Source organism: Indicator indicator, chromosome 10 (genome assembly GCF_027791375.1).
Source record: "Indicator indicator isolate 239-I01 chromosome 10, UM_Iind_1.1, whole genome shotgun sequence".
NCBI lineage: Eukaryota > Metazoa > Chordata > Aves > Piciformes > Indicatoridae > Indicator > Indicator indicator.
The window spans coordinates 4,067,834-4,077,653 of NC_072019.1; the positions used below are offsets into that span (position 1 = coordinate 4,067,834).

At 38.7% G+C, this 9,820-nt stretch overlaps 1 non-coding gene across 1 annotated transcript; it reads left to right on the forward strand.

Annotated features, from left to right (window-relative positions):
* Positions 1-9,317: 9,317 nt before the first annotated feature.
* LOC128969747 (U2 spliceosomal RNA) lies at positions 9,318-9,516 on the forward strand. The gene has a single exon (XR_008489161.1). It is a non-coding gene; the product is annotated as a U2 spliceosomal RNA (small nuclear RNA).
* The last annotated feature ends 304 nt before the right edge of the window (positions 9,517-9,820 follow it).

The window sequence follows — 9,820 nt, forward strand, 5'->3', positions numbered from 1 at the left end:
AAGAAATCAAAAGATTGTTTTAAAAACAAAGGAAAAGAATGCTCATGCAAGAAGAACATGGTGCTTACTCAGTGTGAAAAAAACATTTCCCCTTTGACTTATTTCCATTATTTAGAGTAAATAACCAGATTAATCCCAACGGTTGATTTTAAAGTAAGCAAGGTCAAAAAAATGCAACACTTCACTTGAAAAGAGGACACATCAAAATACTAAACAGAACCAAACAATTCTGAAGTGGGATTTGTGAGCTTGCAATAGCATTTAGGTAGAAACACATTTATCTGGGTGATGCTGGCAAGATCCTTAATCACAAAAGCAGGCTTTGGAAGGAAAAGGAACTCTACAAATAACAGTTCCAGCACAAAGTCATAAGAGAAAGTTTACTCACGCAATTTAATTACACTTCTTAGTTTTTTTATGCATTTAGATGCTGCTAGCAATGATGTGATTTCTTTTTTCTTTTTATTTTTTCTTCTCTTTGTAGCCCTCTCTGACCAGGCAGGACACTGCACCAGAGGTCAAGAAGGTTTGTGTGGCAGAGAAGACGACTGTTGTCACCAAGAGTCCCATCTGATTATGGCAGAAAACAAGAGGTGAAAGATATGGCACAACAGGTAATAGGAGGTAAAAGGATGATGTTGTGCTCAAATAATTTGATGGTGTTGCAGTGCCCTAAAGTAACATAATAATGGTGTCATAGATCAATGTCACTGTTTTATACTCCACTCTAGAAGTAGCCAACTCATTCAACCAAACACACAGGTTAGATTGGCATGTGTTCTTAACCTCACCTGTCTCTGTTTCTGAACTCTCAGCCTGTGATCCAGAGTCTGGTTTGAAGAAAACCAAGGTGGGCACTCCCAGGTGCAGGCTAGAAGCACTCTGGACACAAGCAGGGAGACGTGTGGCATATCAGCCTGGGACAGCAGCAGCCTGAGCTTCTCACCTTCCCTGAGTCCCTGTGGTGATGACTGAATTGGAGGCATTTTTAGAATATTTGTATTTCAGCTGATTCTGAACATGTCACAGAAAAGAGCTTTTGGTCTTGTCTCTTAATGGGCTACATCCTAAAAGTTAGACTTCAGGTCAAGTGCTTCAGAATGAGAGCAGCCTCTGTTAAGCGGTTCTGAAGTTAAATTCACTGTAGCGGCTTAGCAGTTTGTAAAACAAGTCTGGACGACACTAATGTTTTCCCATAATGCTCTAACCAACATAACTTAAAACTCTTTCATATCAGAGCAACAGGCTGTGTCCTTTTATAAACTGGCATTTCTCAGTCACTCAGCTTGCCATCCAAACATATCTGTAGTTTAAGAAATCCCTAGCAACATTTTCTCTAATTGTAGATTTACTCAAACAAAGATGAGTTTTCCTTCAGGTGTATGTTTTAGGAAAAAAAAACCCCAAACAAACAAAAAGAAAACACCCAAAAAAAACGCCAACCCTGACAATTAAGCTAAATTTTGATCATTGAAGTAAATCTTGCATTAGTGATTGTTTGGAGCTTGCTTCAGAGAAAGAGCATTGCTCAGTCTAGAAGAAAATATTCTCACATTGCTGTAGGATCACTTGGATAATCCTTCATTATTCCTTTTGCAATCCCTCTCTGGAAAGGAAAAAAGGACTAGCAAGTGTCTTAAATACTAGGATGCTTACCAGTGTGGGGCTTCATTATTCAAATTCAAGCTTCAATATATCCTCTTGACATTAACTTCCTAGTTGAAAAAATGGTTATCACTTTTAATGTTCAGGAAATTATAAAGAGGAGGGGATTTAGTGTCCCTTCAGATGAGTGCAGCTTGGTTGATTTACAGCCAATATATAAAAATTGAAAAAAAATATCTGTCATTGATCAGGATTGAAATCCATGAAAACAAGAAAGTGTGCACATTAACATTTAATATCCTATAATAACAGTTCACTTTGTATTTCCACATGACTGTAAAATAATAATGATTTGGTCATTTGGTGGTCCTCAGGGAAAAAAAAAAATCAGGGTACAGGTAGATTGTGCTATACTAGTGGCTGCTTAAGAGAGATACTCAAAAATCAGTAATGACTTTTGAAGTGAAAAAAAAGAGTGAACCTCATATCTATAATGCTGTAAGAAACTGATCACATATTTTGACTGTCCTTTTTAAAAATCTAACCTAGTTTATGCAACCTAGGAACTACATGAAAAATAATAAACTGCATATGAAATAGCTGTCTTCTTGAAAGACTGGATGCAAAGATGCAAAATTAAGCAGTTGATGCTAATAAAATAATTCATTTTGTGTAAACATCATGAAAAAAAAATAATCCAAGTTTCATCTAAGATTACTTAAATGTTTACTTGAGGCCATATTGTATTTCTTGTTTTCCTGATTAACAAATCATCACTGCACAAAGCGACACAGGTGGTCAGTGCCCTTGGGCTTACATCAAAGGGGCCACCATGAAGCTTTAGATGTTATTCAAAAGCATTCTGAAACTTGTCTCTCACTGTTTGTCCCATCTATTGTACTCCACAGGGTCATCTGTAAAGGACTATCTAGTTTGAAGGGAAAGAAAAAAAAGTATCTCTTCTGAAAGATGCCTTTAAAAACTGTTTCATAACTGTTGATTGTTTTACTAGTGGCCTATTTTCAGAATACTGGCATGATAAATTTTGCCATTCTAAAAGTCTATTTTTATATGAAGCAATGTTTGCCATCCTTAAACTCAAGAAGACTTTTCTGAATGCTACCTATGTGTTTATAGCCACCTCTCTAACCCATAGGAACTATAGAAAACAAATTAGCAGAAGAAAAAATAAGAAAAAAAAAGAAAACCATTTGGATTTCAGAACAGCCCATCCTTCTCACAGCTTTTACAAGAAATTCTAGAATATAGTATTGGAAACTGGAAAAAAAATTACATAAAATCAACTCTTTTATTCCTTAGAGCAAGGAAATTTTAACTTATTTTGTAGTTTTATTCTAGAAGGACAAAATATGCCAGATGTTTTTGAAGAGGTGTTATCAGAAACACTGCATATGGTATATTATTTCACTGTACATCCTACAGACATGGAGTTAGTTTCTGTGAGGGCATGGGGTTTACATTCATTTAGCACTTTGAAGACTATCAACATTGTGCCTTAGTGTGTGTGAGCTGCTTGAAAAGATCAAAGTCTTATTAAGTCTCCAGCTATTCCATCAATACCAACAGGATGTTTATAAACCATGATTCATGTTGGGTATCCCAAGAAGAGAACACAGACTCACGGTTCTCGGTAATAAACAAAGCCAACAACACTTTTCAGCTATGGAAAATGATTAAAGAGTTATGGGCAAGCTGTCGGAGGAAGGAAAACCCAACAGAGGTTGCCACTTTTAATAGACAGGCAGGAAGCTGACTGCAGAGCACTTTCTGGGTTTCTAACTTTATTCTATGTGCAATAAAATTATCTTACAGAGTCTCCAGAGAGAATTTACTAAACCTCATAATTATTCATACAGAGTTGGGGAATTTTTTCAACAAATATTGCATTCAACAAATGTGGTTTTCAGCAAAAATCTGTTCAGTTCTTTCCAAAATCACAAACAATTTCACCTGAAAGCTAAAATAATAAAACTGAAAAGGCATCAGTCCTTGCCTGGAAGTAGGATCCCACAGCTGAGGGCACTTTTCCACAGAAAGCAGTGGGTTTGAATTCCTCTTCTGCTTGAGAGACCCTCGATCCACCTCTCCCCTCTACTTAGAATGCATTTAAGACAGTAAGCTAAAGGAAGGTCTCACTGTCTCCTGAGAAAGATACAAAACATTGAAATATTAACTGAAACAAACAGATATGGTTTAGAGGTCCTGCAGTTCATGTTATCTCTTGGGAAGTAAAACTCCAGCTGAGCTGAGACATTTTCGATAAGGGGAGAATTTGACCACTGGATTTAATTTCCTGATGACAAGCTAAAATTACAAATTGCAGACTTGGAGACTGATGGTTAAAAGCCAGTCAAGGCAACCTAAACATACATACTTTCATTTTCAGCTCACATAAGTTTCCTGTTTGTTTGGGGGGGGTTTATTGTATTTTTGTTTTGGTGGGGTTTGGATTGTTTTGGTTTGGGGGGATGTTGGTTGTTTGGTTTGGTTTGGCTTTGAAAAACATTTGGTGTTGGACAACAGAAAAGGAAATAACCAAAGAAAATCTTTCATTATCAAATATCAAAATGAAATTCTCCACTTTCCAAGCTTGTTTCTCAGAACTGGAGATGGAAGATTTGCAGTTCTGGAAGAGGGACACTGCAACACTAGCCCAAAGTCTACTAATAAAGTCATCAATTTCTGACTATATCCTGGTCCAAACAAGCATAAACAGCAAACAACTGTACCTTTTCTGTAGCTTTAAGAAATAGTATCTTTAAGTAACACAGTGAATGTGGCACATCCCTGCAGAAATATCTCATGTATAAATGTAAACTGCAGCTTCTGACTCCCTAACATATTACATCTCTCCTACACTGCACAATACAGTAGATATATGTGCAGAAATTCATACAATTTACATCTCTGAGTTGGCCTTCTGTAGCCAAAAATTATTTCATAATGCACATTGTAAGATTATATCATTTCAATACTTGAGAAATCTATTTGATCACAGATTTCTTTATAAAGACTATCTGCTTCCACTGAAAACAAGACAGATATTTTTAGATATTACTACTACTAGGAAAGGGACCATTTCTAACCAGAAAATTACTAATTTGAGAATCATATTAGAATCAAGGATAAGTCTTAGTAAAAACAAGTAGTGGAGCAATTGCCTGAAATTATTTTACTGATGCAAAAGTCTATGTGTGGTCAAGGCTTACAAATAAAATAGCAGAAAAGTGGCTTCTTAAATTTATTGTATTGCCTAGAGTACTTCAATTGACATCTTAGGAGGGTAAATATTGTGTATATCCAGTTGACTATGTAGTCAATACCAACTGGAACAAAGGAGCTTTCTTCCAACCTAGTAAAGTAACACCTCAGTGAGACTAATTAATTTCTCTGAAAACATCCAGGATATTGATCCAAGACTTGAAAACATTGTTGATGTACAGTAGTCTGCTACACATGAATGAAAACCCCAAACTTTAAAGAAATAAGGCAAATAGTATTTTAGGGTCTCATTTTCACACAGTTCCACTAAGAAGCGCAGCATGGGATAATTTTTTTCCAACACTTTCAACTTTTTAAGTGCTTAAACAAACAAACAACAAAACAGCCCATGATTTTCTACAAATCTTAAGGCAACCACTTTTGAGATATTTATATTACATAGAAGCTCCTGAACTCTCTTTTTTTTTTTTTCTCACTCAGGCAAGCATAGTTCATCAGTGTTAAGTGCAGAAGTTTGAGGTTTCTGATATCCTAGAGGTATGAGAGCCCTACAGTGAAAGAGAATGTTTAAAGCATGAACGGGTAGATGAGGGAAGAGCAGTGGATGTCATATATCTTGACTTCAGTAAAGCTTTTGATACTATCTCCCATAACATCCTCATAGAAAAGTTCAGGAGATGTGGAATAGATGGCTGTGCAGCCATCCAATGTGACCTGGACAGGCTGGAGAGCTGGGTGCAGGCAAACCTCATGAAGTTTAATAAAGACAAGTGCAGGGTCCTACATCTGGGGAGGAATAACAACAGGCACCAGGACAGGTTAGGGGCTGCCCTGCTGGAAAGTAGCTCCACAGAGAAAGACCTTGGAGTGCTGGTGGGCAGCAAGTTCTCCATGGAACAACAATGTGCTCTTATGGCCAAGAGAGCCAATGGGATCCTGGGGTACATCAAAAAGTGTGTCCAGCAGGTCTAGGAAAGTTCTTGTACCTCTCTACTCTGCCCTGGTGAGACCACACCTGCAATACTGCATCCAGTTTTGGGCTTCCCAGTTCAAGAAAGACAGAGAACTGCTGGAGAGAATCCAACAGAGAGCCACGAGGATGACTAGGGCACTTGAGCATCTCCCCTATGAAGAGAGACTGAGAGCCCTGTGGCTGTCTAGTCTGGAGAAGAGAAGACTGAGAAGGGATCTCATCAATGACTATAAATATCTGAGGGGTGGGTGCCAAGTGGAGGGGGCCAGGCTCTTTTTGGTGGCTCACAGTGATAAGACAAGGAACAATGGGTTCAAACTTGAACATAGAAGATTTCACCTCAACATGAGGAGAAACTTCTTAACGGTGAGGGTGACAGAGCACTGAAACAGGCTGCCCAGGGTAGGTTGTGGAGTCTCCTTCTCTGAAGACTTTCCAAAACCCACCTGGATGCATTCCTGTGCAGGCTACCCTAAATGACCCTGCTCTGGCAGGGGAGTTGGACTCAATGATCTCTTGAGGACCCTTCCAGCCTCTGATATACGGTGATGCTGTGATGAACACGATACTTCCTCAGCCAAAGTCTTCTTGCCGAATAAAGTCTTTCTGAACACTCTTGAGTTATATTCTGCCCTTAAACACACGTACAACAACCATCTGTTTAAAGCATTAGTGATAAAACATTGCTTGCCACATAAAAAAAAAAATTAAAAAATTAAATATCAATATTGTTAAGACACAGAATTCAGCTTTTTGTAGAGGATGTGATTAATCATGGGGGCAAACCACTTGAGGAAGAGATTATGAAGCATCTGCAAACATACTGATCTCCCTGTCAGTACAGTTGCAGAGTTTAGTATCAGGTTTAGGATGGAGTTCAGCCTCATGGGCCTGAACAAGGGAGAGGTCAGGCTTGGGCCAGCCTAGCAGCTCCATCAAAAGTTTTTTAAAGGCAAAATCACAACAGCCCAAGAAAGGTAGATACCTCAGAGATGTCGAAGATGGCATGGTGACTAGAGTCAGGACAGACATTATGGACTTCCTCAGGGTATCAGCCAGGAAAGAGAGATAAAGAACACTGGGCTTGCAATTGCTGATATTTGTAATACTTTGCAGTGGATACAAGATGCTATGCACCTCTAAGGACATGAAATTTCACTTCAAGCTATAAAACATACAAACAATTAATTTTGAGAGTATGCTTAAGGAAGCCCTTTGGTCAAAAGCAGCCTGGATGCATTTTTATGTGTGCTGGACTTTCCTGTTCCATTACTGGGGTTTTTCACAGAAACGCTGACAGAACCTTAACCATTGCACTGTGAACAAATTAATAACAATCTACATATTCTTCTTGCTAATAAATTTTTATAGCCTTGAAAGTCAGTGCAGAATTAGTCTATTGACACTGGAGAGAAAATTTTTGAAAGAAAGGCTTCATGGTGCTTTCCACATTCCATGATGCGAAAAACAAATTATTCCAGGGGGTTAATTTATTAGCAGACTTTCCGAGATAGCTTTAGGTATTTTTCTTTCCTTTTTTTTTTTTTTTTTCCCTCTGTGTGTTCTGTTTAGGACAGGATTAAAGACATAAGCACAATTTCAAAAGGATGTAAAATCTTTTTCTGACTTGAGAAGGAACAAAATCTCCAATATTTATTCATTTAACTAGACTCATCGCTTACATCTCAAGTTCATCTTTTTCTTTGATTTTACACTACATTTCCCAGAAGGTTTCCACATTAATATTAACAGATTTATGAATCTCATTATTCTGATTTATGTCTTTTCGATATATTTAAGGCTATGTCAATATTAAGTTATTTGTCCCCTGTGAGCACCTTCTACAGAGTTTGGATTAGAAATAATTTTAAGCATATCATACTGAGAAGACCACTTTGGGCTCAGAGGTAATACGCTTATATAACTAAACTGCTTCTCCAATTGTTTAGCCACTGATTCTGCCTTTGAAAAATAAATAAATTAATTACATTCTCCAGCAATCACTTTTAAGATAATCAAACTATTATCACAGAATCAATCAGGTTGGAAAAGACCTCAGATATCATCAAGTTCAACCTATTACCCAATACCTAACACCCCCTGACAACTAAACAATGGCTCCAAGTGCCACATACAATCTTTTTTTTTAACACCTCCAGGGATGGTGACTCCACCACCACCTCCCTGGGCAGCCCATTCCAAAGGCAAATTACTCTTTCTGTGAAGAACTTTCTCCTCACCTCAAGCCTAAACTTCCCCTGGTGCAGCTTGAGACTGTGTCTTCTTGTTCTGCTGCTGGTTGCCTGGGAGAAGAGACCAACCCCCACCTGGCTACAACCTCCCTTCAGGTAGTTGTAGACAGCAATGAGGTCTCCCCTAAGCCTCCTCTTCTCCAGGCTAAACAACCCCAGCTCCCTCAGCCTCTCCTCTTAGGGCTTGTGTTCCAGACCTCTCCCCAGCCTCGTTGCCCTTCTCTGGACACATTCAAGTATCTCAAGGTCCTTCTGCTTAAATTGAGGAGCCCAGAACTGGACACAGTACTCAAGGTGTGGTCAAACCAGTGCTGAGTACAGGGCAGAATGACTTCCCTGCTCCTGCTGGCCACAGTATTCCTGATGCAGGTCAGGATGCCATTGGCCTTCTTGGCCACCTGGGCACACTGCTGGCTCATGTTCAGCCTACTGTAAACCAGTACCCCCAGGTCCCTCTCTGCCTGGCTGCTCTGCAGCCACTCCAACCCCAGCCTGTAGCTTCTATTATGGTAGGATAGCATCACAATTTTCTTCAAGTAGCTTCTATTATGGTAAAATAGCATCACAATTTTCTTCAAGGAGATACATGATGATGTAAAGACACCATACTAGAGGACATAACCATATACATATCACCCTCAGAGAGTCTGAAGCAGCTTTACAGCTTTCAGAAGCAGACAGTGGCTATGTCTGAACCCTTACACTGTGCTGTTTAGCTTGACTCCATCTGCCCCAACAGCTGTTCTACTCCCAGTCTTGAAGAAGTGAAAACAACCTGCATGGTTGTCTCATGGAGACAGCTCCACTACTGCCAGGAGTGGGTTAGGAGCTGCAGTCTGTAAGGGCTCTTGTTGTAGCACTTTGCTTGCATCTGAGTGCTAAGCCTGCAGCATAAAGCTCCTTTCTGTATGCAGGCATGAGAATGCAAGTTTTAATTTTGGGGGAGTTTGGGGTTTTTTTGTTTGTTTTGGGGTTTTGGTTTTTTGGTTGTTGTTGTTTGTTGTTTTGTTTTGTTTTTTTTTAAATAGGGCTCATTCTTGTCATGAATTTCAGATACAGATTCCAGTACAGCAAGTTGAAAATTGGCCATCTCTATCAATATTGTTCATGACTTGTTTACATATAACAAGTGTTTTATAGTGATATATTATTGATTTTCATGTAATCATATTGTGAAGTTAGTATGATTTCCCAGATCATACTTCCTTACATGGGACCTAATGAGTAGGCTCCACACAGAAATAATCGCTTCTCGGCCTTCTGGCTAAGATCAAGTGTAGTAAATACAGAAGCAAAAAGGTTTCTTTCTTAAGCAAGGGATCTGTGGTATGCAAACAGAGTAGTTTCTTTTTCCTTGTAGATCTGCACCAGAACAGTTTCTTTTCCTTTGCAGATCTGCACAGCACTGGGATCGATTGCTTTGCTAATTACTGTGCTTGTCTCTTTTCTGGTACTGTGCCAATAATGAAGATAGAGTTGGTGTTGAAGCATATCAACATAATTGACATTTTTATTCAAATCTGCTTGTATAATATTCCTCTTACAGACCTATGTATGTACTGAAAATGATCAGAAAATACGTTGAAAGTAACTCATGTGTACAACGGAAATCAATGTTTGGGAAAGAGCATCCCTCTATGGATACACACGAGTGAATCTACCAGAAAGTGATTAATGCAGATTGTTTATTAGAACAATGCATGGGCATCATTTCATCTCTTGTTAGGCAAGTTGCTCCTTTGTACTT